General features: G+C 46.4%; 1 protein-coding gene and 1 long non-coding RNA gene across 3 annotated transcripts in view; one reads left to right on the top strand and one right to left on the bottom strand.

Annotated features, from left to right (window-relative positions):
* The window catches only part of CFAP58 (cilia and flagella associated protein 58), a 214565-nt gene that overhangs the window by 27319 nt on the left and 161391 nt on the right, over nt 1–25855 (bottom strand). The window lies entirely within an intron of this gene.
* On the top strand, nt 8197–15869 carry LOC140699836 (uncharacterized). 2 transcript variants are annotated; one of them, XR_012078084.1, is made up of 5 exons: nt 8197–8269; nt 12944–13072; nt 13330–13412; nt 15092–15162; nt 15503–15869. It is a non-coding gene; the product is annotated as an uncharacterized lncRNA (long non-coding RNA). The 2 variants fall into 2 exon arrangements; XR_012078083.1 differs by lacking the exon at nt 8197–8269 and having other exon boundaries at nt 12888–13072.

The following is a 25855-nucleotide window of genomic DNA, read 5'->3' as shown; positions in this document are numbered from 1 at the left end:
GTCTCTTTAATGATTAACTTGTAGCAAAAGCAATAGAACACAAAGGTTGAAGTAAAAGAAACAGATCCAATATGGAGTTAGATTTGTTCTTCCCTCAAGCGAATGCTGTTGGACCAGAAGCGGCTCTCTAGAGCACTGTACTGAGAAAGTCCTTCTCAAGAGGACATGCCCAAGCTCAGTGGGAAAGAATACCATTTTAACTGTTGCTATAAGGGAGCAGGAGAGAAGATGGTGGTCCAGAAGCTTTCGCATTTTTCAAGCCTTAAAAAAATGTCTTATCTGGCTAAAAAGAGACCCAGAGAGAGGAAGTGGCACGCCCATTAACCAGTTCAGTAAATCAGCAAGTTCGCTTGAAAGGTTTCGTCTGTGTCTGACTCTTTATAACCTTGCCACTAAAATCGAGGTCTGTAGACTCTGGGTTTGGCATCTAACAAGCTGGCAGCTTGTTAGAAATGCAGAATCTCGGGCTCCACACAAGACTAACTGGATTCAAATCTGCATTTTAACAAGTTCTCCGGGGATTCGGCTTCACAATGAATTCTGAAAAGTACCGCCCTGCCGGGGAGTCGAGAGAAGATGGGGGTGACGGTAGGCTCTGCCACAGTCCAGATGAGGAATACCAAGGGGAAAAAAAAGTCAAGCAAAGAACAATGCTAAGTACCGTAGACAACAAAACCACTGCTGAGCCCACAAAGGGGAGAGGTGCACGCAAGCGCAAAGGCACTGAGGCTGCAGAGAGAAGGGAGCCTCTGTGTTACCAAAAGCAAGGTCATTGCCCAGCACGCCATGAGGCCGCACAAACTGAAACATGAGTTTGGAGCAGAGAGAGGTTTATGGCCGAGCAAGGAGGACAGGGTGACTCACGCACCGAACTCCCCGAAGTGTTTCAGCCAAGCATATTTAAAGACCAAGTAACGGAGATGGTCGCAGGTATGTGATCAGCTTGTGCACATTCTCTGATTGGTTGATGCTAAGGGAACAGGGCGGTCAACACTATCAACCCCTAGGCGCCAGAAGGTCTGGGGGCCACGTCCTCCTGACCGTCAGGTAGTTCATTTCTTCCCTTAGGTGGTGGTTTTAAGTCTCTGAAAGACTAAGAAAATATACATAAAATGCTACTATCTAGATACTTCAGAGCAGTTATAGGAGAGGATATGGGGGGAGGGGGTCTGACCCTGGAGGGCCCCCACAGGGTCCTGCTTGGTTACAATTCGCCCCTTTTCTTTGAGACTCTTCAATCTCGAGGAGAACAGGTGTTGGACAAGAAAGGGAATAATGTTTTGGTCCGAGAGTTTAACCATAAACTCAGCAGCGGAACCTGGTTTTAGGGGGACTTGGTTTCAATCACCAATCCTATTTCATCTTCCCTCAGATCTATCAGGCAATGGGGCAACGAGTGCTTTGGCTACTTCCTGCTGAAATGGAGCATAGTCCTGCCTCAATTTGGGGATGGACATCAAATTGAAAATATTTTCATTTCAAGTCCTGGATCTGAGTCTTGTATGATTAAGATCCCAGTCCTTTAGTCCACACTTTTGGTGCCAACAGACCCAAGTAGAAGTAGTTGGAGGGGTGACAAGCAGAACTTTAAAAGACAAAATAGAGCTCATTCCCCGTTCCCAGAGGAATTCAGGAGAATAAACCTGAAAACCAGTCTGGACCTGACACTTTAGAGGAGACTTGTAGCCAGGTAGCTACTTTTATCTAAGTAGGTTTTAACTGCTGATGTGGTATTAACATATACATAACAGGAGCTATTGGCCATTACACATCTCCTTTTTTCTGCTAACATCTGATCTAAATTAACTTTGTTGTCTAAAAATTTAATAAAGAGACCTTGAAGTCATAAGGTTGCAACTGCCTGTAGACACTCCTTTGAGAATGGTTGGTGGTCTCCCAAGGGTGACACAGCTCAGAAAATTCAAGTTCTCAGTAATACAAGAACATAACTGAACTGAACCCCAGTGTTCGTAGCAGCACTATTTACAATAGCCAAGACATGGAAACAACCTAAATGTCCATCAACAGATGACTGGATAAAGAAGTTGTGGTATATTTATACAATGGAATACTACTCAGCCATAAAAAGAGACAATATAATGCCATTTGCAGCAACATGGATGTCCCTGGAGAATGTCATTCTAAGTGAAGTAAGCCAGAAAGAGAAAGAAAAATACCATATAATATCACTCACATGTGGAATCTAAAAATAAAGAAAGAAGACAAATGAACTAATATATAAAACAGAAACAGACTCACAGACATAGAATACGGACATGTGGTTGCCGGGGGGGAGGGGAGTGGGAAGGAATAAACTAGGAGTTCAAGATTTGCAGAGACTGACAGGTATATATAAAATAGATAAACAAGTTTATACTGTATAGCACAGGGAAATATATTCAATATCTTGTAGTAGCTCACAGTGAAAAAGAATATGAAAATGAATATACGTATATCCATGTAGGACTGAAGAATTGTGCTGTACACCAGAAATCGACACAACAATGTAAACTGACTATAATTCAATTAAAAAAAAAAAGAACATATCTGAAATAATACCCCAATGGCGACCTAGTTTTACCTTGAATGTCCTAGTTTTACCTTGAATGTCCAAGTCCCAGCTGCTCCATTTTGACTTTCAAATGCATTCCCTTCCTCAAGGCCAAAGCGGATGTACAATGCATGTCCAAAAGGCCATAAAACAGGTTGCTATGGTCAGTAAAGTTTAAGTTAAACCATGTAAAAACCAGAATGACTTCCCCATACCTCAATATGTGCAGATTTTTCCATCATCTCTCCTTCTGATTGTAAATCTTTCAGTAGAAAACAATAATGATCAAAATATTCATCATTGGATGCTGGGGTGATGGCTCCTGCCTCAGGTTCAGATCATATCTCTCGGTGCTGGGTCTCCTTTATATCTGCCTAGTTATCCATTTTGAGGGGAAACTAATCAGGTATCATGAATAGATTCAGAGGTACGTTAACGGGGAAACACATTATCAGCCATACATTTTATCACTTACACCCAATTGTTACACAAGCATTGTACATGTGCTTTTAGCAATAGACATAGACCAAGCATTGTTACACATCATGAGTGGTTATACACTGTGACAACTCCATTAGAGAATTCTCTTTCCATCCTAAACACTGGGGGCAACAGTGTGGCTGGAAGTAAAACAATAACTTCTTATTGAAGATGAAGCAGTTTTGCAAAGCATCGGCTTAACTGTCTATGAATAACAAAAGACTTAAAAAAGGAAGATTAAAGATCTAGTTACAATGTTTTTAAAAAAGAAGTTTAATCAAGTTGCTGTGGCATACAACATTTTCAGATAACAACTAGACTAGAACGAGAATTATAATAACTAGAAAAAATAGAATTTTGACCGATACCAGGACATATCTAAATTTCAGAAAACTTATATAATTTCCAGAATGTCTATATTAATAACATTTATCAGTACCATATGATCTGAGGAGGCTTATCACTCATTTGACAATGCCATGTCATTTAACTTATTAACCAATCCCAGCTAGTTAAATATTTTTCTCTGAGATGTCTCAGGGGTCCTCTGAAGCCTCCCAAAGTTAGCTGAAGTCAAAAGAATTTTGATTAGAATTTGATAGGAAGCTTATCAACAGCATCAAAATGTTTCACACAATCTGTTATCAGAAGCATCTGCTAATCACAAGCAAGTAAACTTGTTCTTTTAACGGAGAGGAACCAAATCCAGTCCTGCACCAGCCTTCTTTTAATAACACAATCCATTTACCATTTACTTAAGGGTAATCTAATCTCAGCTCAGCCATGCACAAAACTCTTTTTCAGGGGTCCCTTTTCTACAAACTTTTCCCTTGACAAAATGCAATTCCATTCCTCATACTTTTTACTCAAAATGCATATCCTACTTTCCTACTGTATACTGAAATGTTTCCTTTATTATGTTTAGCAGCTTTAATAACATATTTAAATTAGAATCTTCAACTCTTAAAAACCTTAATTTCTAGTGAAAACCAAGAAGTAAGCAATTATGAGCTGTCTTTTACATTAGCATTCTAGAGATCGGCAAACAAATACCAAATAATAATTTCTAAAGACATGTGATTTTTATAGAAAATATCTCAGTGTGACACCAAACATATTTAATAATAGTCCTAAACACCTTTACTTTATCTATAACGGGAAGTCAATGTTCAGTAAATAATGTTCCAGTATCTTGTTTTATTTGGTAATGGCCTAGCTGTTCAACACACTTCCATCATATAACTTAAGTTAGTACAACTCTAAAATTTCAAATTGCCAAGTATCTGGAGAGATCATTTTTAAGTAGACAGTCCTAAAACAGAATTATTTCCAATAAGTTCACCCCCAAACTCTTACGTTGTTTACATTTAATTTACTTGTAAGAATTTTGTCATACAAAGTTAATTGAATTTTTTTTTCTTTCTGACAAACTGCAGCAGAAACCACATGAACCTACTGACCATCAGTAACTTTAGGTACAATAAAAAGACTTGTCTGTGTTGATTATACCAACAAGCTTCAGCTAGCTTTAATATCGGATAGTAGATCACGTGAGCCTGAAATTTGTTGTCTACCTCCTTTTATACTTAGAAGTATTTAATTTTAAGTGCTTACTTTTAAGTCAATTAAATAGACCTCTTTTACATGTTAATTTTACATAAAGACAGACAGAACCAGAGATCTCAGTTTTTCTGGCTGAGTTTGAAAATAAAAACTTTTTCACTGAGAGCCCAGGGAGGTCATTTACACCCGAAAGGCACAGAAAGAGAAATACAATTCCTCTCTAAAGGTTCATACAAAACCCAATCATCTTGGCGATTTTCAGGGAATTTTTTTTCCAGTTCCCAAGTATCCACTTAAGTTAAAAGAAATAAAAATAGTAGACAATTATATATATATATATCTCATTTGTTCACATTCACATGCCTCATTTTCAGCAAAACTAGGAAGAGATAACAGGATTTGGACACAGGCACCAAGACCCTCACACACACACCCCCCACACAAGATAAAAGCCAAATTGCAAAAGGCCTACTTTTACATAACAGCAGAGCCATCAGGGCCACTGTTCTTCAGACCTCAGGGAGTAAGTACTGAGGTCACAGTGTTACTGTAAAAATATCATTTTCTCTCATTTATGGGAGCATAGCTCTTCAGTTTTGCAAAATACACTCCCAGTTCTGCAAAATACACTCTAGGAGGACTATATATAAGATGAAACAGATCTCTGATTATCCGCACTTTATTATTCATGGCCAGTGTTATCAAACATCAAGAAAACAACAATTCAAAACATTCTCAGGGTCACAGGTCCCTAGCCCCAAAAGGGAAATTACTAATCATTGTCCCGCCAATCCAAAAGGGGAGACCCCAGCCCCATCAGAGAATGAAAGATCAAGGCTAGAAAGGGAAAATACTGACCAAACTCCACCACAGGCGAGGCCAACGCAACAGGGAAGGACACCCTGGTGTCGTCACTCGCGAGCCCCGTAACTCAAAGATGTCTGAACGGACCGATGCAAGTTCTCACACACACACACACACACATACACACACACACACACACACACACACACACACATACACACACACACACACACACACACAATCCCACAAACAAAAGATCAGACAAGGTGTGGCCCCAAAATTCTACTTCCACTCCCAGTTGGAGGACTTCAAACAGATTGGCCCAGCTCACAAAAGATAATGGACCCCGAGTGGCTAGCAATGAGCCCAGAATTGCTCACTCCCTGCAAGGGAAGGAGCCCAGATGGAGGGGGTAGCATTTCCCATCCTGTGCAGCCGGAATGGCTCACCCCAAAACCAGACACACAAAAACACAAACAACAAATAAGCTACGGTTGCACAGACAATCAGAGGCGGCGTAGTCTAAGAATTCCACTTCCGCTCCCAAACGGAGGCCTCCAAACAGATGGGCCCAGCTCGCGAAAAAGAATGAACCCAGAGTGGCTCACGATGAGCCCAGATGGAGTGGAGAGAATTCCCAGCCTGTGAGAGCTGGCACGACTCACCCCAGGGGACTCCGAATGTGCACCGCAGCTCTGGACATTTTCTAGGCTCCAAAGGGCCTAGTGCTGTTGGGCAGCCAGTGCCGGAGTCCCTGCCGGTTCCCCGGAGCCAAGGGAGCTCTGGCAGCTGCTGGGACCCAGGGAAGAGGCTGCCCCCCGCCGGGGTCGACCTGCCACCGACACAAACTCCTGGGCGGGCTCTCCAAAACTGTTACCGCAGGCAGGTTCGTGTGCTCGCTGCACCATGAGACCAAATAAACTGAAACATGAGTTTGGAGAAGAGAAAGGATTACGGCAGGGCCGAGCAAGGAGGACGGGGTGGCTCATGCCCAAGAAAGACCCCAGCGCCCCGAAGGGTTTCAGCAAAGCGTGCAGAAAGGCCAGGTAGGGGAGGGGTCACAGGGTACGGGATCAGCTCGGGCTCAATTCTCCGATTGGCGGACGCTGAGGGAACAGGGCGGTCAGCACTATCAGCCCGCAGGCGCCAGGAGGTCTGGGGGCCGCGTGCTCTTGATCATCAGGTAGTTCATTCCTTCCCTTTGGTGGTGGTTTCAAGCATCTGAGAAACTCAGGACATATACATAAGATACTATTATCCAGATTCTTCAGAGAGGAGCTATAGCAGAGGACATGGGGGAGGGGTCTGACCCTGAAGGCCCCACAGGGTGTCCTCGGTTACATTTGGGCTGAGTGATACAGGATGGGTGGAGTTTAGACAGGCAGCAAGGGCCCCCGTCTCTCTCTGGCAGCCCTGCTCTCACCTCTGGGAGCCCTCTGCCTCTCACCCCTCCCCTTCCATAGCTCCAGATACAGATCAGTTGTTGCTGGTGGGGGCGTTTTCTTCCCAGCAGGCCTGGGGGGCTCCTTGAAGCCAGGGATGGGGTCTTTTCCCTGCCCCATCTCTTGCCCAAATGCACACAGGACCAGGCTCAGAAGGACCACTCCAGTATGTTTGAATGAATAAATGACTGACTGGACGAACAAGGAAGGACTGAAAGCAGGCACGTAGCCATGCAGAGCCCAGCTGCCATCTGCCCCTCTCCAGCACTGCCTCCCCAGACTGACCCAGTGGGACTTAGACTGTTACCCTAAGTCATCACACCATGACTTGAGAAAAGAAAACTTAATCTAGAACCCCAAATCTCACCCAGGTCTTGTCTGACAGCTAATCAGTTAGGGTCCCTTCATTCTGGAAGAAAACTCTCTAGGCTCTGTGTTCCCAACATTCATGGTTGAACCCCAGATGGACAGAAGCAGAGATTAAGGCTTGAAGAGAGGGTGTGGGAGCCCTGCCTAAAATATCATGGAGCAGGGCTAACAGTCATGCTGGAGGGTCGGTTCACTTAGTCAAGATGTTCTGTCTTACACAGCAGACGCCAAAGGTCCTTCCAGTCCCTACCCACCCCAGCCCAGCCCACAGAGTGGATGTATGTGAACACACTTTGCAGAGGGTAAAGGGATGCGCAGCATCAAGTATCATCATTGCTGTATTTTGAGAAAACCTCACGTAGAATCTTGGAGTCATGGATATTTTCCATACCTTTATCCTTTCAGTCTTGCATTTGTGAACGTTGAAGAAGAAAGAGAGAGTTCTGGGTGACAGTACCTATGTTTGGATCCGACTCTGGCACTTTTTAGTTGTGTGATCTTGAACAAATTATTTAACTTCTCTATCCCTCAGGATCCCAATCAATAAAAGGGAGATAGTAGTAATAATAACACCTACATCACGAGGATGCTCTTGGGATTAAAAGTTAATGCATGTGTGAGTTCTTGGTACATACTACATATTCAATAGAAGTTAGCAATTAGTTTCTGCCTTTGGCTCCTGTCCATCTTACCTTCCAGGGCACATCTCACTACACACGTTTCCCCATCCTCCATGCCCACTCTGTGAATGTTGCCCAGTTTCTCCCATGGATATCCCCCTAGACCTGGTCTAAGGTTGCATCTCATGCTTCAAAGGAAGCAGTGCCCTCTGATATTTGACTCTTTACATCTACCAATCTCTTAGAGTATATTCTCAGTAAACTTGAGAGTATTTTATAATATAATTTATAGAGAGGTGTTATAGATTTATCACTGTCTACATTCCTTTAAAGGTACAGAATATTTGCTCTTTAAAAAGGAACGTAAAGATAGCAATGCTGCAACAAAAATGGACTAAGCATTAGCGCTGGAATTTCAGACATGGTCATAGATCAGGCAGGTAGGTGTTTTCAAACTGAATAAGGAGAGAAATCTGAATGCCAGTCTGTGGGAACAACCATCATCCTAGTGCAATAGCAGACAACAAGAAAGTTGCAGAAGCAATTTCAAGGCAGATGTCTGTTTGGTTGGTCACTGCTCCTGTCCTGGGAGTTCCTCTTTTTTGGGGAAGAGCATAAAGGGACATCTCTGTCTCTGTCATCCCCACCAGTAAGCAGTCCTCCTATGGGACCACCTCTGCCACTAAGGTCAAAATTCCCTTTGGGATAGTGAGCCTCATAAGCTGAATCTCCCTGAGCACCCTTCAAGCATAAACCAGAAGAAATCTCCACCATTTTCTCATCACTATCCAAGGAAAACCCTCCCTCCAGGTACAGTGGAAATGGTGCCAACAGCAGGAAGGCTTAACAGTATTGGTCCTGCTTTCTCTCGGGCAAACCGCACGTGTAGGGGAAAACCTGGGAGGCTAGAGAAAGAGATACAGGGATGGCTGGGGGCCTGGGGGGCTGGGGGGCGGTCTCTAAGCAGCATCTCAGGCCCCACTCATGGGTGTTTCAGGAGTCCAAAAAATCCAGAAGGAAGAGATGAAATTTTATTTTCTAACTCCCCCAACTCACTTGGCTTTCTGAAGCTCTGGCATCACCCCCTGCCCTCATCACATTGTATAACTTCACACCCATGCACCCCACCCAACCAAGAGACTCATAGTAGACACAACAAACACACACCAGAGGGCAGCTGAAGAAGCTCCGGCCCCTGAGCATCACCTTTGCAGTGAAAAGGTGTGAACAGGAAGGGGCCAGCTGGCCCAATGCCCTGTTTTTACAGAGGATGGCAGCAAGTCTCAGTAAGAAGGCATCTCTCACCCCAGATCAGATGTGCCTATAACTGAGTCAGGACTAGAACCAATTCTTTTTTACTGTCTCCTGCTGGGAACCCCTCTACTGGGTGACCTCGCACAGGTAATGTCTAATGGTGGCTGACAGTAGATACCCGAAGGATAAATAAGCCTACAGTTTGAGGGTTTCTCTTCTCCATCTTGACTTTATCCTGAGGCTCTGGAGCAATGGGGTCTTGGTTACGTGCATGTTTCAGCCTGCCTGGACACTCTCACCAATATGGTTCCTGCTATCGTGCAGCCTTTGCTCTCTCCTCTGACAGTGGGATAGGCCCTCATGGCTGCACCTTCCTCCCCGAAGCAAGTCTTGGTTGCCCTTTGGAGATGTTCCTAGTTGAGGAGATTCTGCCCCAACATTAGTGCTCCCAGATATCCCTGGCCAGAACAGGGCTAACGGCTAGGGAAGAACCTCAGGATAGTCATACTGACCATCGGAGGAGAAGAGATGGCACTTAGGGGAGGGGACAGAGCTCTAGGCCCTCAGCCAAGAATCACCCTTAAAAGTCATTCCCTCTCCACACCACCAAAATGCAGTGGAGGAAAGAATTGGGAATATAGTAAGAAAAGCAATAGAGTCTTATTTCAAAATATTATCCCCTTCATAGCTTCTCTGTGCATCATCTGCACTCTGGATGAGCGTGTCACTTCTGTGTACTATTCATGTTCTTTGCTTCAGAGCAAGGGAGTCTTGTTTGCACTGAAGGGAGAGATGAGAACAGAGAGGGTGGGGCTGAGAGGGAGCACTAGAAGGAATCTCTCCAGTCCAATTTTTAAATGCTACCCAAGGAACAAAATGAGGGATCCCCTTTAGACCTGAGGGCTATTAGATGCAATCACTAATCACTTAGGAAGGCTGGAGTCTCACCTAGTAGCCGGCTTTGAAGCAGGAGGCTGAATGATATGAAAGCCAGGGGTAATGAAGAAAGAACGCATTTTCAAATCAGGAAGACTTTGCTATGACGTCCAGTTTCTTCACTTACTTGCTATGTATCTTTGGACAGCATTCTTAAACTGCCTGGTACTCAGTCTCCCCACTTAAAATAGGATTATAACATTTGCCTCCTAGGAATATTATTAAGAGTATATGAACCACTGAGCATCAAGTACCTGGAACGCAATAGACACTCAGTAAATTGAAGCCAATTGTATAATGATTTTTCAGTTTTCTTTTAAGGGTTTTCAATCTCCTCAAACCAAGAGTCAGCATGTTTTGCTGCAGTGACTTTCAAATCGTTTTAGGGATCAAAATATTCTCTTCAAAATAAATCAAATACATAAAACTGGTCCCATCATCCCCTTCTCTCCTGAAGGATCCCCTGAGACACTGCCTCTGAACCTTTAGAAAACTATCAGTACAGGATGAATTGTAGGACCTGAATTCTAATATCTGTTACGCCACTAGCTCCCAGGGAGGCCTTGGACAAGTTACTTCTGCTCTCTGAGTCTCAGCTCTTTCATTGTTAACATGGAGAGCTTGGGGTATGCAATTACTAATGACACTCTGACTTCCATAATTCAGAGAAGACTCTGGTTACTGGACCTGATTATTGGTTTTCCTGTCTTTTCCCCATGCCTACCCTAACCTATCATGCTGAATAACTCTGTCCCCATCACTAGGGTAAAATTGTTCTGTTAAATGAAGTAATATCCTCATGCGTTATCCTGCTCCACACCTGGGCACTTGCATATGGCAGAACATCACATGCAACTATCAAACTGAGAGGAAGCCAAGGGTCCTGGGGATGAGGCTGTGGCTTTGGCCAGATGGTGAAAGAAGCACAAAGCGACATGCCTACCTTAGTCTGAAAACCCCGAAGGATCCTCCAAAATGGGAAATCAGGAGCTGGAGTTCCATGGGATTTTAAAGACCACATTATTTCCCCTTGAAATATTCTTAACCTCAAGACTACCCATTATAAAAGAAGATGAACACTTACCAATGACCTGGAGGCTTTAATTAGTGTCAAGAGAGTGTATTACCTAGTGGACAAGTCGTCCAATGTTGAGTGAATGGCAGGAACTTGAGGAGAAGGCCTGAGAAGGTTAATTCTGGAGGAGAGGGCAGATAGGGGAAAGAGGATCGTGTAGCACCTGGCCCAAGGCTTAAGGAGTTCAGGGAGTCAAGTGTAGGTCTGGGCAAGATGAATGCCAGAATAAAGCCAAAGATCTTGTCCTTCTAGCTAAGGCTGTTTGTCAAGATCTGCAAGCAAAGCAGAATGAGGCTTAACAAGAGGTTGAAAGTAAGGCTGTAATTGTGAAAATACAGAAAAGGCACGGTGTATAAAGAGTCCGGAAATACCTTCAGGTCGTACCTTTAACATATACAAAACTGTTTCATATACCTCTCAGAGATGATAGTAGAATCAAGTGAAAAAAGCACATTGTAGAGTCCTTTGAAAACAGTTAAATGTCTAACAAAAATAAGATGCTACTCATTCAGGTGTCGGACACAACCGGTGCTTGTGATCAGCACCAAGGATGGACAGCGGCTGAGCTAACTGCCCTCTAGGTCTTCCTCAAGCTGCTAGGTTTTTCCAGGACGGCCCTGAAATAAATCTTAAGATGTATGTGTCAGGATAGGCCCAAATTGCTTAAAATGCATACTCAAAACATATGTCATACAGCGTATATGCCATACATATGCCATGTTTTCCCAGGAAATGAGTCTCTCATCTGGGGAGCTTACCTAATTGTATGGAGTTAATTCCTCAATGCCCTCTTGGAGTTGAAGCAGGAGGCTTGAAACACACCAGCAGAAGATGACCCCGAGCAGGGGTCAGCAAAATTCTTCCATAAGGGCCAGACAGTGAATATTTTAGGCTCTGCAGGCCATACAATTTCTGTTGCAACTTCTAACCTCTGTCCTTGTAATGCAAAAGTAGCCATATTCAATTTCTAAACAAATGAGTGTGACCATGTTCTAATAAAATTGTGTTTATAAAAACAGGTGGTGGGATGGATTTGTCCCATAGGTTATTGTTTACTGACTTCTGATCTAGACGGTCAGTTGTAAACCACTTTAGGCAGGACTGGGTAAAGCTTTTCTAATATATAACCAACACGTGACCCAATTTGGTTGTATGTAAGGGATATTTTAAAAGTGTGAACCATCCTTTCATTATCCTGAAACTCAGCTTTGGCCTTTATTCCAGATATCCATTTGGGGGATCTCGGGTAGTCCCAGCAAATAAGTGCAGAATGTAAAAAGGATCAAGGAAAGGAAGGAAAAAAAAGTCTAACAGTTATGAAAGTTTAGTGGAGAAGAGAACTATGGACATACAGAGTCTTAGAGTGGGCCTTGCAAGAGACATAGTGCTTCCACTGGTAGACATGTTTCCATAATAATTAGTAAGAGTGGACCACCGAGAACTGAATGAAAGGGGGAAACCGTGATTGCAGCAGAGGCTGCTTAAATCAAGTACAAGGAGAGGCTCCACATCAGTTAGGCACTCACTTGCTCCTGGGACCTGCACTGGGAGTTTTGCCTGTGTAATTGTGTTTAATCCTCACCACTCCCCTCCAATAGAATATTACTTGTACTAAAATATGAGAGGTCGGAGAGGCAGAGAAATGATGTCACTTGCCCAAGGACATGCAGCTAATGAGTGGGGACACCAAGATGACAATAGAGAACAATTTAACATCAGAGCCCTTGTTCTCCCCACGCCCACTCTCCAAATACCTTAGATTCTGAAGCCTGCATCACTTAGGGAGATGCAGAGAGTGGAACCTCTCCTCTTCAACTTATTTCCATTTCTGCTGTGCCACTCTGGCCAGTCTCTAACTCTCTCCAGAGCCTTCTCTCTGGAGCTACCCAAACTGGGAATGACGAGGAACCACATTCCCACCCTGAAGACCCTTCTCTCTCCCTCTCTTACATGCAGATGGCCCCGTGACCTTCATGCAGTAAGTACCTTGGACGGGACAAGGATCAGCAAAAGTGGGCGATGAGGGGAGTGAGCCTGGAGCAGATGAGAATGAGGGCTTGGGGGCTCCCAGCATCATCCTCCACTGCCCTCCCTGCTCAAAGAGGGCCAGGATGGCAGCTGCAAATAGCACATGAAATCCATCCCTCGGTGCTGCCAAGTGCAGGGGGAGTGGGAGACTGTTTTAAAGTAAAGCTATAACATGCCTACAATAAAAGTTTACCGGCCTTTATATAGGTTCCCAATAATGAGGGGAGAGATTTCAGCAGCTCGGAGAGCGCCGTGAGAGGAAAGGCAATCCCCAGCACCACCTCTTTAAGGTGAGACTCTGCCTCCCCGAGAGGGTTCATAGCTGGGAGCTCTTCCCATTTAAAGGGGATTACATCAAACTCTGTGTCTCTTCGATTCCTTGTTGGGGTTTGTAATGACTCCCCAAATCATCCGAATGAAGAGTTTATAAAGAGTAAGTTTGCACTGGAGATGAGTGGTGAATTTTTATACCCAAATCTTGGCAGAATCAAAAGTTACAGCAACAGAGAGGTAAAGAGGTGAGGAATCCAGTGTGTTCTAGGAGCTTAGAGCTGGGGGAAAGGGGCGCGAAGAGAGAGTTTGTGTCCTCAAGTTGTGAACTCCAGGAAATTATTAGAGGCTGGATCAAAATGCCGCTGCCCTAGACGAGGACCTTAAGGGGCCATGTCCCCACAAGGTGGCCAGAAACCTAAGAGGAAGTACAGAGAAGAATCTCCCAGGGTGCCTGGAAAAGGGGTACAACTGGGGAACCAGGGAGAATGACTGGCCACCTGGAAGCACAGGAAATGCCTTCAGAGCTGCAGGTGAGGAGGCAGAAAGGGTTCAGCGCAAGGGAGGCCGGGACACAGGTAGATGAAGCCAGTGTGGGAGCAGAAGGAGGGAAGCCTGCACTTCCAAGTGGCCCTCCCACTCTCCCCAGAGAGCGAGGACTCTTTTTTCCTGTGCAGGAAACTGATCGCAGCCGGGGCTGTGATGCCCTTGGGACTTGACACAGATCTGTGGGGTCCCATGATATTCACTGGCTAATGGGCATCGTGTCAGACCTCATTAACAGAAACATTCCTGCTTTCAAACTTGAGATCATGTGGACACAGACAAGACTCGAACTGACATGCGAGCTTTCGAAGAAAATAACTTGTTACACAAATCAAGAGCACAAAAGAATACTGGGCAAGAGGGATAATCAACCTACCTGGGGAAAACCAACCGATTTCAAGAACTTGGAATGATGTTAGCTCCTCTATCTTTGCATCCAAACAGTGTCACTTATAAATGACAGCTGTCTAACTGCATCATAGACCCAGCAGACTCTCTGCCCCATAACACTTCCATCGGTCACTAATTGGTGTTGTTGCGTGTGATCCAAATAGCAATAGTAACGCTTCCCTTCTCTCAAGGTCCAGCTCAAATCACCCCTCTCCTGTCCCTGAATGAGGCCTTTTAGGACTTCTCAGCCAAACAACTTTCCCTAAAGCATCCAGAGTCTAGGTCACCCAGGTGCCATTTACGGGCTACCTTGAAATACAAGTTTTTCTGTCCCACACCAAGTCTTACAGCCCTAACTGGGCCAGAAGAACTTGGAGACTAGAAGAGTGTATTTATGGCAATTTGACCCGCTAGGTCAAGAACTCTGTGTCAGCTCATTAAAAGGGAAGTGTGATTTTCTCACAAAATCATATATAATGGCTTCTATGAAATATTAGGAAGCAATGAAAAAGGATGAGTTGGAGTCAAATACATTGATTGACCTAGGAAGATATCCATTTCACTTTTAGTGGGAAAAAATGATTATAAGGTTATGCACATTGTATGATCACTGAAGAAAAAATGCTTTTAATATTTTATAAACATTTAAATATATTTCGATTGAGTGTAGAGAAGACGAAGGAAGAATATACACCAAGCCATTCATGATTGTTGTGGGGGATGGGGTTGGGAATGGAGGAAGGAGTTGGCTTTTCCATTGCAGGTCTCCGTATCATTGGATTTGTGAAAGGAGCATGCATTACTTTTTACTCTGTGGGGAAGTCGGTAAGCATTGTAAGTAGTGCAAAGTCCAGCTGTGTCAGCCTTTGCTCTAACCCAGACAGCATCACCTCTTCCCCAGGAGGCTTAAGGCCAAGCTTGGTGGGGGGAGTAGCCTGGCAGATCATCGATTCCTCCTGCCGCCCCATGTGGCATCCACACAGTCTCCATGGGGAACTTTATAAAGGAACTTCTTAAACTGCATATCCTCCTGTGGGCTGACCTGGGGTTCCAGCCCCATCAATTCTTCTTGAAATAACTGTAGGTGGATTTCTGTTTCTTACATCCCAGACAAGCCCTGCCTGAAACAGGAGCTAGTGCTTCAGAGCTGGGTATTGTCTGCTTTTCCTTTCAGATTCACTCTCCCTCCCTGTCTTAGTGCCTCACGGGGTTGAGTTCAGCCAACTGGAAGATGATCCAACAAGAGACCAGAGGGTGGGAGGAGAGAGCGGTCAGGTTCTCCATTCCACCAGCTCTCCTGCATCCCAGCCCCAGGCTGGCAATGGCTGTGTTCCGCTCCCGAAAGCCACCACTGCTGTCGGGTGCCTCCTCTGCAGCTATCGCTTTCCTGGGGTGAGGCAAGTGCTTCATGTCGGGTGGCAGCGTGTGTGATAACAGTTTCTTGCTGTTACCAATCCTGAGGTGCTTCACGTCCCCGGCTGGTACCCTCAGACGTGCCTACAATTGTGAACAGTTCCTCTATTAAATTCTCTTCAACCCCACTATGAGTATGCCATCTGTTTCCTGCTGGGACCCTAAGACACTTCCCCACGCTCCGCCACTAGCAAAGGGCTCTGGGGCGCTCCAGCAGAGAGCAAGGGCTCCATCAAATACCGCCTGGGCTGTGAGAAGCCTCTCCAAGCCAGAGACTTGTGCATCCGGAAACACTCCTCAGGCAGGCTGCTCAGCCTGAACCCAGGGGGCTCTAACAGGCACAGCCACGCACCCTGGGTCTCGCACCCACCAGCCACGGAGAGGGGGTAAACATGCCAGCTAGCCTCCTGCCAGTCCATCTGAACAAAGGAATCAAGCAAACTAAGAGAGATGGAAATCTCTATGCCTCCTCGCAGGCTAGACACAACCAGAGGGGTGCTGGGAAGCCAGCCACCGTAGCCAGCTACCTCCCATGGCAAAGTTCTGCTCCCGTGCCTCTCACCCAGCGGATGTCAATCAGGCAAGGAACAGGGAGGGAAGAGATGCAAACAAGCCAACTAAAAATACACCCAGTGCAGACTTCGTTAAATGTGTGGGAACATTCTCAGTTCCTGGGGCAATCGTGGGACCTCAGGATCTCAAGGGGCAGAAGAGAACTAGCAGCTAAAGTAAAACTCAATATAAAAACAGCCACAGTAATGACAAATATAGGTATCTGATACAAAAAAAAACCAAAAAACACCAAACTTGTTCATAGTCAAATCCTAATTTGACCTAACTCTATACCTAATGACTGATCAATCTGAGCAAGGATGAGCTATGGCCTCTGTATCAGCTCCTTTCTACTGTCCAGAATCCATCATTCAATCTGTGTGTGCTATTAACTCCATGAGCTCCCAGAGGTGTGAGAGGGGACCCATCTCAGGACCATTTCCAGACAAGCAGGAGGTTGCAACCAAGCAGGGCCTGAAGGCCAGGCATAGATGACAACAGACAAGCAAACAACCCCTCCACCATCACCCACCAACTTTCTTGGCAGCAAGAAAGTGAAGATGTTCTAGATCCAGGTTTAGAACAGCCAGGAAGACAAAGGACTGGCTTTCATATCCATAAAGCCCCATTTGCTACCTTTATTTTAGTGAGAACACTGATTGCATGCTAATAGAAGTCTAGTTTGAACTGGCTTAAGCAGAAAAGGGAACTGATTGATTCATATAACTGAAAAGTCCAAGGGTGATTCAGGCATGGCTGGATCTAGGTGCTCAATGGATGTCACCAGGAATAGTTAGCTCTCTGCCTCTCAGATCTGTTTTCCTTGGTGGGAATTGACTCTCACTACTCATGGGTGACCCCCGGCAGCTCCAGGCTGATACCTATTATTAAGCAACTCCAGGGGAACATACATGCTGCTTCCCAAACAGTTCCCAAAGGAGTCTTAAATTTGAGTTTCAATGGTGTGACCTGTGTCATTTGTCCATCTGTAACCAATTCTGTGGTTAGGAGAATGGAATGTTCTGATTGGCCGGGCTGGGTCATGTGCTCACCCCTGGTTCTTGGAAGTGGGGCAGTCTAGCATGTAGTAGACATTCAAAAAATATATGCTGAATGTATGAATGAATGAATGAATGGCCCAGAGGTGTGAACGTTCACAGTACACTGGGGAACAGTGAGTTGGCTCCTGTGGGTAAAAAACCTGTGATGGGAAAACCAAGAATGAGTATCTGATGTGGCAACCATGGATGAGGTGCTTGCCCAACTGGACTATGAGCCACAGGACACATGGAGAAGCCCAGATGAGCGGTCTGCCCTCCAGAGCTGACAACCTGCTACGTGTCATGTTACAATTACCTACATGTCTTAACAAGAAAAATGTCATGGGCCCTACAGGAGCCAGGGGATGCCTTCCCACTTGGGGAAGGAGGAGGGCCTCAGGGACCTTCATTTCAGGGGAGGCATCTGTATTCTATTTGCAGTTGGTGAGTTGGAGTAGTTTAGACAGGTGAAAAAAGGATGAGCACTTTATGCAGAAAGGCTGCTCAGGGAGATGGCGCCTGGGTGGTAGCTCTGGTGGAGGACAGACCTGCAAGGGAGGAGTGCCAAGGAGAAGGGCCTATAAATGGGTTCAGGAGGCCTTGCGGTTTCTGGCCAAGGGTTTAGAGCTTCACTCCATTGGCCATGGGGCATGCTTCTTGAGCCAGTTCATCTCAGTCAACACCCTAGAAAGAGCATCCACCTTTTCTTGGGGCATCTCAATTCAATCTGATGGCTTTAAGGAATTGACAGGATAGATCTCTTTTTTAAGAGGCTGCTGCTGGAGGGGTGGGTGATTCTTCTCCGAGGGGCAGCATCTTCAGGCTGCAAATCGCCTCCCTGACTTTCAGCCATTTCCAGCAACAACGGCATAGCTCATCTTAAAAGAGCCACGTGTCCTGGCATGCGTGATAAACTCAGCTTGAAGCTGATTATTAAAATCTACAAGCTGTTAATCCAGTGGCTGCAGCAAAGCCCCATTCTCTCCACTGTTTAATCTTCACTTACAAGAACGGAATTCATATGTTCTCTCCGCTGCTCTCAGCAGCCCCCACCATGCCTTCTTGAGACCTCTCCTGCAGTCACTCCATACAGCAAGTACATTCACATAATCTCCTCTTTCTCTCTCTCTCTGACCCTACATGAGACATATCTGGAAATTACTGGTCAAAGCAAGCAAAGAAATCACTTGACGCGGGCGAAATTCTGTGTAGGGGAAAAGAATGGATTCTGAAGGATCTTTACCAGGCTCAGCCCACTGTGCGGGGGAGTGGTCCAATAGGCTCAGAGGACGGCTGGCTTTGAAGAGTGACCTTAGCTAGCCATCTGGGTTGGGCCAATCAGCAGCGGTGAGCTTTGTCAAGGGTCTCCCGGTGGGTAACCTGGGAGCATCACTGAAGTCGGTGTTGTTCCCCTCCCCCGTAAACAGCTTTACTGCTGGCCTGGGGCACACAGACGCCAGGACTGGTGCACACCAGGCCAAGTCAGAGCTGCCTCCCTGTCCCCACACCAGACAAACCACCAGCCCAGGGGCAGACTAGTCCCACATCACCTTCCTCCTTGTCCTTCTGTCTGTCTCCTACTCACCGCCCATGACAAGGCCTTCCATAGCCCCTGAGATCTTTCCCAGACTGGTCCCACTTACTCTGCAGCCTTCTCTGCCCCCTACCTCTTCACATACCCTCAGTTCCAGCCCTAATGAGCTGGAGTTCCTCCCAGAAACCTCATACCCTTTCTCATTCCTATGCCCTTGATGCCTCTGACTCCTCCACCAGGCCACCCACAGTGCAGCCATCCTTCCCTGACAAATACCCGGCTCTCTAAATTCTACCACACCTTCAAACTCCGATGTCCCTTTTCCATAAAGCCTTCACGTGGGACCCCTTCCCCTGGACTCCTGAGGCACTTTTTGTTCATAGGACATTCCTATTCTGCTACTTCATATTACAACAGCAAGAGAGTTTAAGAATGTAAAGCTTTGCTGTGTGGCCCTGAGAAAACAACATAACTTCTCTGTGCTTTGATTTCCTAATCCATAAAATAGTAGTAGTATTCCCATTTCAGAGATGTTGAGAAAAAGAAATAGACCAATATCTTAAAGCAAGATGTGTGGCAAGATCTAACATACAGGGACTGTTTAAAAACCACCAGTTGGGTTCTCACTGTCAGGGTGGTTGTTACTATAATCCTTTTATTTCTCCCACTGCGTTGTGAGTTCCTTCAACAGGAACATGCCTTGTTCATGCCTGAATTCTTCTTACTGCTCGGCATACTTTCTGGCACACAGCATGCACGTGTTAATTGATAAATAAATGAACAAGCAAGCGAAAGAATTAACTATGTAGCCTTGGCTTCCCTGATTGGATTCATTAATTTCTTTTCTGGGTGTCATGCAGACAGTCCACAAAGCCCTACACCTCACTCTTCTCATCGTTTAGTCATTTCTCTCATTTAGTCAGTCAACAAACCTTTGCTCAGCACTTACTCTGTGCCAGGCACCGAGCTAGGTATCAAGGCATGATGGGAATAGTTTTGCCCCTGTGGAGCTTGAATCTAGCAAACATAGGCCTTAATGAATACTAACTCAAATAACTATAAAATTATAGTTAATATAAGCTATGAAGGTGGCATTTCATAGGAGGGACTGGCCTAGTTGGGGGCTGGGGTGGGCAGGCAAGCATCAGTAAACAGCTCCAGGGGCCCTTATTCACAGCACTGTCTGGAGGATTGTACCCCGAGGTGCCACTCCCATAAAAGACCAGTCGAATGATGCTCCCATCAGAAGTCTGCAATGCAGCAGCCCGAAGAGAACTCTCTTAGGAGGTGTCCTGGGCTGAGACCAACAGCATGAGGAGGATTCAACCGGGACTAGAGGAAGAAGTGAGCACTGCAGGCAGAGGGGGCAGCCTGTGCCACCGCCCTGTGGCAGGAAGAAGCAAGGTAGCTTCTAGGACCAGAAGGAAGACTACTACGTCTGAATCACAGAACACCAGGGAGGCTGGACGGGAGGAAGGTGTCAGATCTCGTGGGGCTTTGCTGGTCATGCTGAGGGTCTGTGCCTTACCCTGCAAATGGAGGGTGTGGGTGGGGTCCTTCTTTCCTAGGACTCTGGTTTCACAGATGGGCAAGATGTACCCCGACGGAGGCTACATGGCAGCTCAGAAGGGGCCGAGCTGGGATCCCAATCCAGAGCTGTCTGGGTACAATGTTCTAAGATCTTGATGCCTGACAGAGGGAAGGGAAGGACAACCTTTGTCCAGAGTGAAAAGCACCCAGAGATGCACAACCCAAAGCCCTCCAGGCCTTGCTTCAACGTAAAGACGCAGCTCCAGTGCGCTTTTCTAGAGCGGGGGCTCCAGGAAGGGCCTCCAGGGGGCTAGTGCTCCCCCGCGTCCATCCTGCTGGGCTAAGGCTTTGCCCTCGGGAAACGATATCAAGTGGCCGAGACATGTTACTAGGTATATGGCACTTTCTTCATCTTCCTCCTGGGTGGAGCAGGGGGCCGTGGGGGCCGGAGAACCTAGGTATGAAGCTACCATGCGGAGTGGAATGGGGAGCACTGACCTGGGGCAGGAAGCTGGTGCCCACGCACAGGGCTCCTTCTGGCAGCGGGGTGAGGGTGGGCCCCCTGCTTATCTTCCCTTGTCAAGTTTGATCCACTGTTCTCCTCAGCCCTGGGCTCTCTTCACTCAGATGGTCCCCACGATGGGTTCTCAGCCAGATGAGTAACATGTTACTGGCTGGTGTCTGCTTCCATCCACTCATCAGTCAACAGCCTGTGGAGTATTGCAGGCTGATGACATCCAGAGCCCTGTGCTTGACCCCGGGTGGGAGGGAGGGGGCACGACACAGATGTACTCCTTTCCCTGAGAGCTTCTAACTCATTAGACAGACAGAAGTAATCCCCACAAACCTCCCAGATGGCAATTAAATTACAACCAAGGACACGCGCCAGCTGTCTTAAGGAAGGTTCCCAGAAACTGGCATGTGACACCTCTGCTTACATCTCATCTGCCAGATATGAGTGCATCTGCCTTGAGCTGGGTCAGCTGGACTGGAGCAGGGGATGGAGATGGGGGGGTCCAAGTAGGCCTCATAAAACACCCAGACTGGGCAAATGAGTGCAGGCATGCATGTGTGTGCATGCATGTGCTTGAGTGTGGGTATGCGTGTGCATCTTCAGACTGGTCTTTGCTAGAAGTGTCAAGCTGCAGGTTTGTCCCTGACTCCATTTTAAGTGCCTTTCTCCCTCTTTCCTCAGCACCCTCTGCCTCCCTCCCCTCCCCTCCCCTCTTGCCCATCCACACCACACGTAAGAACCTGTGGCCCCTCCAGCCCCAGAGGTAACCAAGTTACTGTGAAGAGAGGGACGACCCCTTACCAGGAGCATCTGCCTCTGCATTTGAAAATGAGTGATGCTGGATCCCTAGGCCTGGATCTCTAGTGGGGAGTACTCGGTGATGGGGGAACGGGTTTTCTAACAGCTTTTATGAACCTCCCGTAAGTCACGCACAGTGCTAGGCAAATCACGTCCATTTTCTCATTCAATCCTCAAAACAATTCTGCAAAAGACACATTCCCAGTGTCACTCTCAGAGGGTAACTGGGGCATGGAGACAGGAACAGTGTTTGCCCAAGGTCACCTGGTGGTGGAGCAGAGTCTGTCCTTTGTCAATACGCTATGCCTGGACAGGGACAAAATACCACAGTGGGGATTGGGATCTACGGGGAGATGCTCCTCAGAGCCCCTCCAGGCACAGACACAAGAACTACTCCTCCATCCGGGCTGACCCCACATCTGTCAGACCCGGGGTCAGACTTCCAGAGTCTCCCTCTCAACCCCACCCCCTCCTCCCTGCCTCCTTCCCCTCCCCAACACCCTTCCGCCCTCCCTCCCTCTCTCCTCTCCCCTTTTACTTTAGGAAGTAATTAATGAGGCAGGATTATTTGCCTTTGCATTCACACTTCCCCAAACGAGGCTCCGGTTTGGGGCCATCCCTAAGCAGTTTTTAAGAAAGCAATCTAAGCTGAATCAAGTTAACTTCCCCGCCTCAGATTTCAGCAACAGAGTCTTTTCTCTGGAAAATAATGATAATGAAAAATGGCCTCTAATTATTCCAAGCCTATTTCCATGAATAATTCAGGAGCAAAGGAGCTAGGGTTCCTCACCTGCTTGCCACAGCACCCCTCCTTCACCCCATTCCTCTCTTGCTCCTGGAGTGCTTCTTAAATTCCCCCCAAAAGACTGTAATCTCTACACACTGAAGAACAGAAACCTGGTCACCTGGAAATGCCAGTTATATAACCACCAGTGTATGTAGACCCCGTGCTGTGTGCCCGACCCCACGCTAAACATGTTGTGTGTAGTTCCTTGTGTAATTCCCTCAGGATCTGGTATTGGCAGCATTTGACAGCTGAGGAAGCAGAGGCTCAGAAAGTGAAAGAAACCATCCCAAGGTCATATAACCAGAATATGACAGAGGAAGGATTCAACCCCAGGAGATGCCAGAGCCCTCCACCAGCGCTCTGATGCTGACGTCCATCTACACAGAGGGGGCGGGGCTTCCTACGCTGCATTCCTGGCCAGCCCTCTCCTTGTGCCCACTCTCAACTTAAAAGCAGAAGAGCTCTTTCAGCTCATTCCAGTGTTTTTAGGTTTGGCACGGAATCGTTCCTCCTCCTGGAATATTTCTGGACTCCCCAGTTTACAGCACTGGCTTCCTGCAAGATCTATTTGGTGGACAGAAACTTGGGAAAACTTTTGGAGCCCTCTGGCATCCGGGGTCAAGCTTTGCCTTATCTTGAGTCCAGCTCCTTGGAGGAAACTTTTACAAAGTTTTCTGTGTAGGTTAAAGCAGCCTCAGTACCCGCAAACCCCTCCCTCATCTTCCCATCACCATAGCAACCTGTGTCCCATCATAACTAAGAGGAGAGATGGGAGGAGAAATTGTGCAAATAGAACTTGTAGCTTCCTGATCTAAGATGTTTGTACTCTGGTCTGCTGTGGTCCTTTGCCTTCTCCCTGTGAGACTGAGTACGTGGTCCCCTGTTATGCTCAGCACAGGGAAGGGGCCCAAGTTGGCCACGACCCCACAGTATAGTAAATCAAAGCCTAGGCACCCAATAGTGGGAGAAGAAAGAAGGCACATTGACTCTGTCTATCCCAATCATGTGTGGGCTTTGATCAGCTCCAAAGCAGCGCCAACCATGGGGCTGTTTCAGTACCATGGACTCCCGATACCCGTTCCCCTTTCTTCCTTAGAAACAGAATCCTGAGACAGTCTCACGCGCTGTCTCCAGCAATAAAGCCAGCATGTCGTGGCCTCCCTAGGCAGCTGGATTCTGACCACGTGAAAGGGAGGAGAAATGTGTAGACTTCCAGGAAGTCTTCTTGTCCCTTCCCTTCTTCCCATCTGCAGCCCATACTCAATGTGATGGCAGCAAAGGACCAAAGCCACTGCCAAACCGGCAGGACGAGAGTCCCTGACCTCACCATCTCTTACCCTCTTCCCACCTGCTGGCCCTTCACACTGGCCAGACCCACCGAGAAGACAGAGGACTTGAGCTGAGTGGTCCATAGTGGTCAGCCTCTGGAGCTCAGCTAGCGAAATGTCCAACCACGGCAGGCGTGAACCCAGAATACCCCCTTACCCATCTCCCCCTTATGCAGAATCCAAATAGCTCATAACATTCCTTCCAGAACCCCCACTCCTTGCCCTTTAAAGCCAACTCAGCACTTCCAGCCAAAGACATACGAGCCACCAGCCAATTTGTACACAGAGCATTATTTGTACTTGCTAACTCTTTTCGTTTTAGTTGTTGTTTTCGATTTTTTGTTGCTGTGATAAAATACAGATTACACAAAATTGGCCTTTTAAGCTAGTTTTAAGCGCATAGTTCCGGGGCATTGAGTACACTGACTTGTTGTGCAACCATCAGTGCTATCCACACCAGAGCTTTTCATCGTTCTAACCTGAAACTCTCTGCCCGTTGAACAACAACTTCTCCCTCTAGCCACTGGTAACCACTATTCTGCTTTCTGCCTGTATGAGTTTCATGACTCTAGGTGCCTCATATAAGTGGAATCGTGAAATAGTTGCCATTTTGTGGCAGGCTTATTTCATTTAGCAGAATGCCTTCAAGGTTCATACATCTTGTAGCGTGAAACAGAATGTCCTTCCTTTTCAAGACTAATGTTCCATGATATGTGTTGCTTACACTTTGTTCATGCATTCATCCGCAGATGGACACCTGGGTTGCTTCCACCTTTTGGCTACTGTGAATAATGCTGCTATGAACATGGGTGTATAATATGTTTGATTCCCTGCTTTCAATTCTTTTTAGATATATACCCAGAAGTGGGATTCTGGGCAATATGTTTATTTTTTTATTTATTTATTTTTTAATGGCAGTGCTGGGGATTGAACCCAGGACCTTGTACATGCTAGGCACGAACTCTACCACTGAGCTCTACCCTCCTTGCCATATGTTTAATTTTTTGAGGAACCGCCATATTATTTTCCACAGTGGCTGCACAATTTTGCATTTCCACCACTGCTGACTTGTTATTCTTTGTTTTTTTCTCATGGCATTTTATATGTTGTTATATGTTTCATGACATTTTATATTTTGTATATTGTTTCCTCATCTAGACAATCAGTACCTCCAGTGCAAGGACCACACCTCTTGCCTATGGCTTTGATAGCAGTAACTATTTATGGAGGACCCACAGTAGAAAGACATTACAAGACACTGAGCGCATTAACAAAGATGACTGTGATTCTTTCCTGGACCCCAACAAATCAAGATTTTCAACCTAGAAAGAAAAACAGCCAAGAAAATAAATGCAGTGACATGGGCTGTAACACAGAGACAACATGCTAGCACCCTCAGGGATGTTTAAGGAAGTCTTCCTACTAAAGACTGCACTTGAATTGGGCCATGAAAGATGAGAAGCATGTCTACAGCCAGCACTGAGAAAGGGAACTCCCTGTGAGGGAACCAGTGAGAGCAAAGACATGGCACTGTGAAAGGCCTGGTTTGTTTAGGGACCAGCAGAAGCTCAAGGGGGCCACTGTCTACAGTGCAGGGCAGGGAGCTGAGAAGCAAAGTTGATGGGGTGGGTTGGGGCCGGGAATGAAGACCTTATTAGGCTCCATGTGGAAGAGGTTTAGCTTTATTTGGGAGGCCATGGGGAACCACTGAACGTTTGTGAGCTGGAGATGTCATAATCAGAGCTTTGTTTTAATAAGGAAAACAACAGCAGTGAGAGGATGACTTGGACGGAGATCAGAGGCAGGCAGCCAAGTCGAAAGGCCATGGTGAGTTTGACATGTGCCATATTTTGAACCTTGAAAGTGATGCTGAGGTCAGAGTGGGTCTGTGTTTGGGACTCTGGTAGGAGGGCACAGTGCCAGGTGCCGTGAATGTAAGCTCATCCTCTCCAAGCAGAGGAGACCTGCTGTGTGCTGCCTTCCTCAGCCTCTCCCCATTTACATGTGGTGCAGACTCCAAGTCAAGAATCA

The sequence above is a fragment of the Vicugna pacos genome, chromosome 11, assembly GCF_048564905.1.
Source record: "Vicugna pacos chromosome 11, VicPac4, whole genome shotgun sequence".
Classification (NCBI taxonomy): domain Eukaryota; kingdom Metazoa; phylum Chordata; class Mammalia; order Artiodactyla; family Camelidae; genus Vicugna; species Vicugna pacos.
Note: the sequence above shows the minus strand (reverse complement) of the source record. Positions and strands in the feature narration are given on the sequence as shown.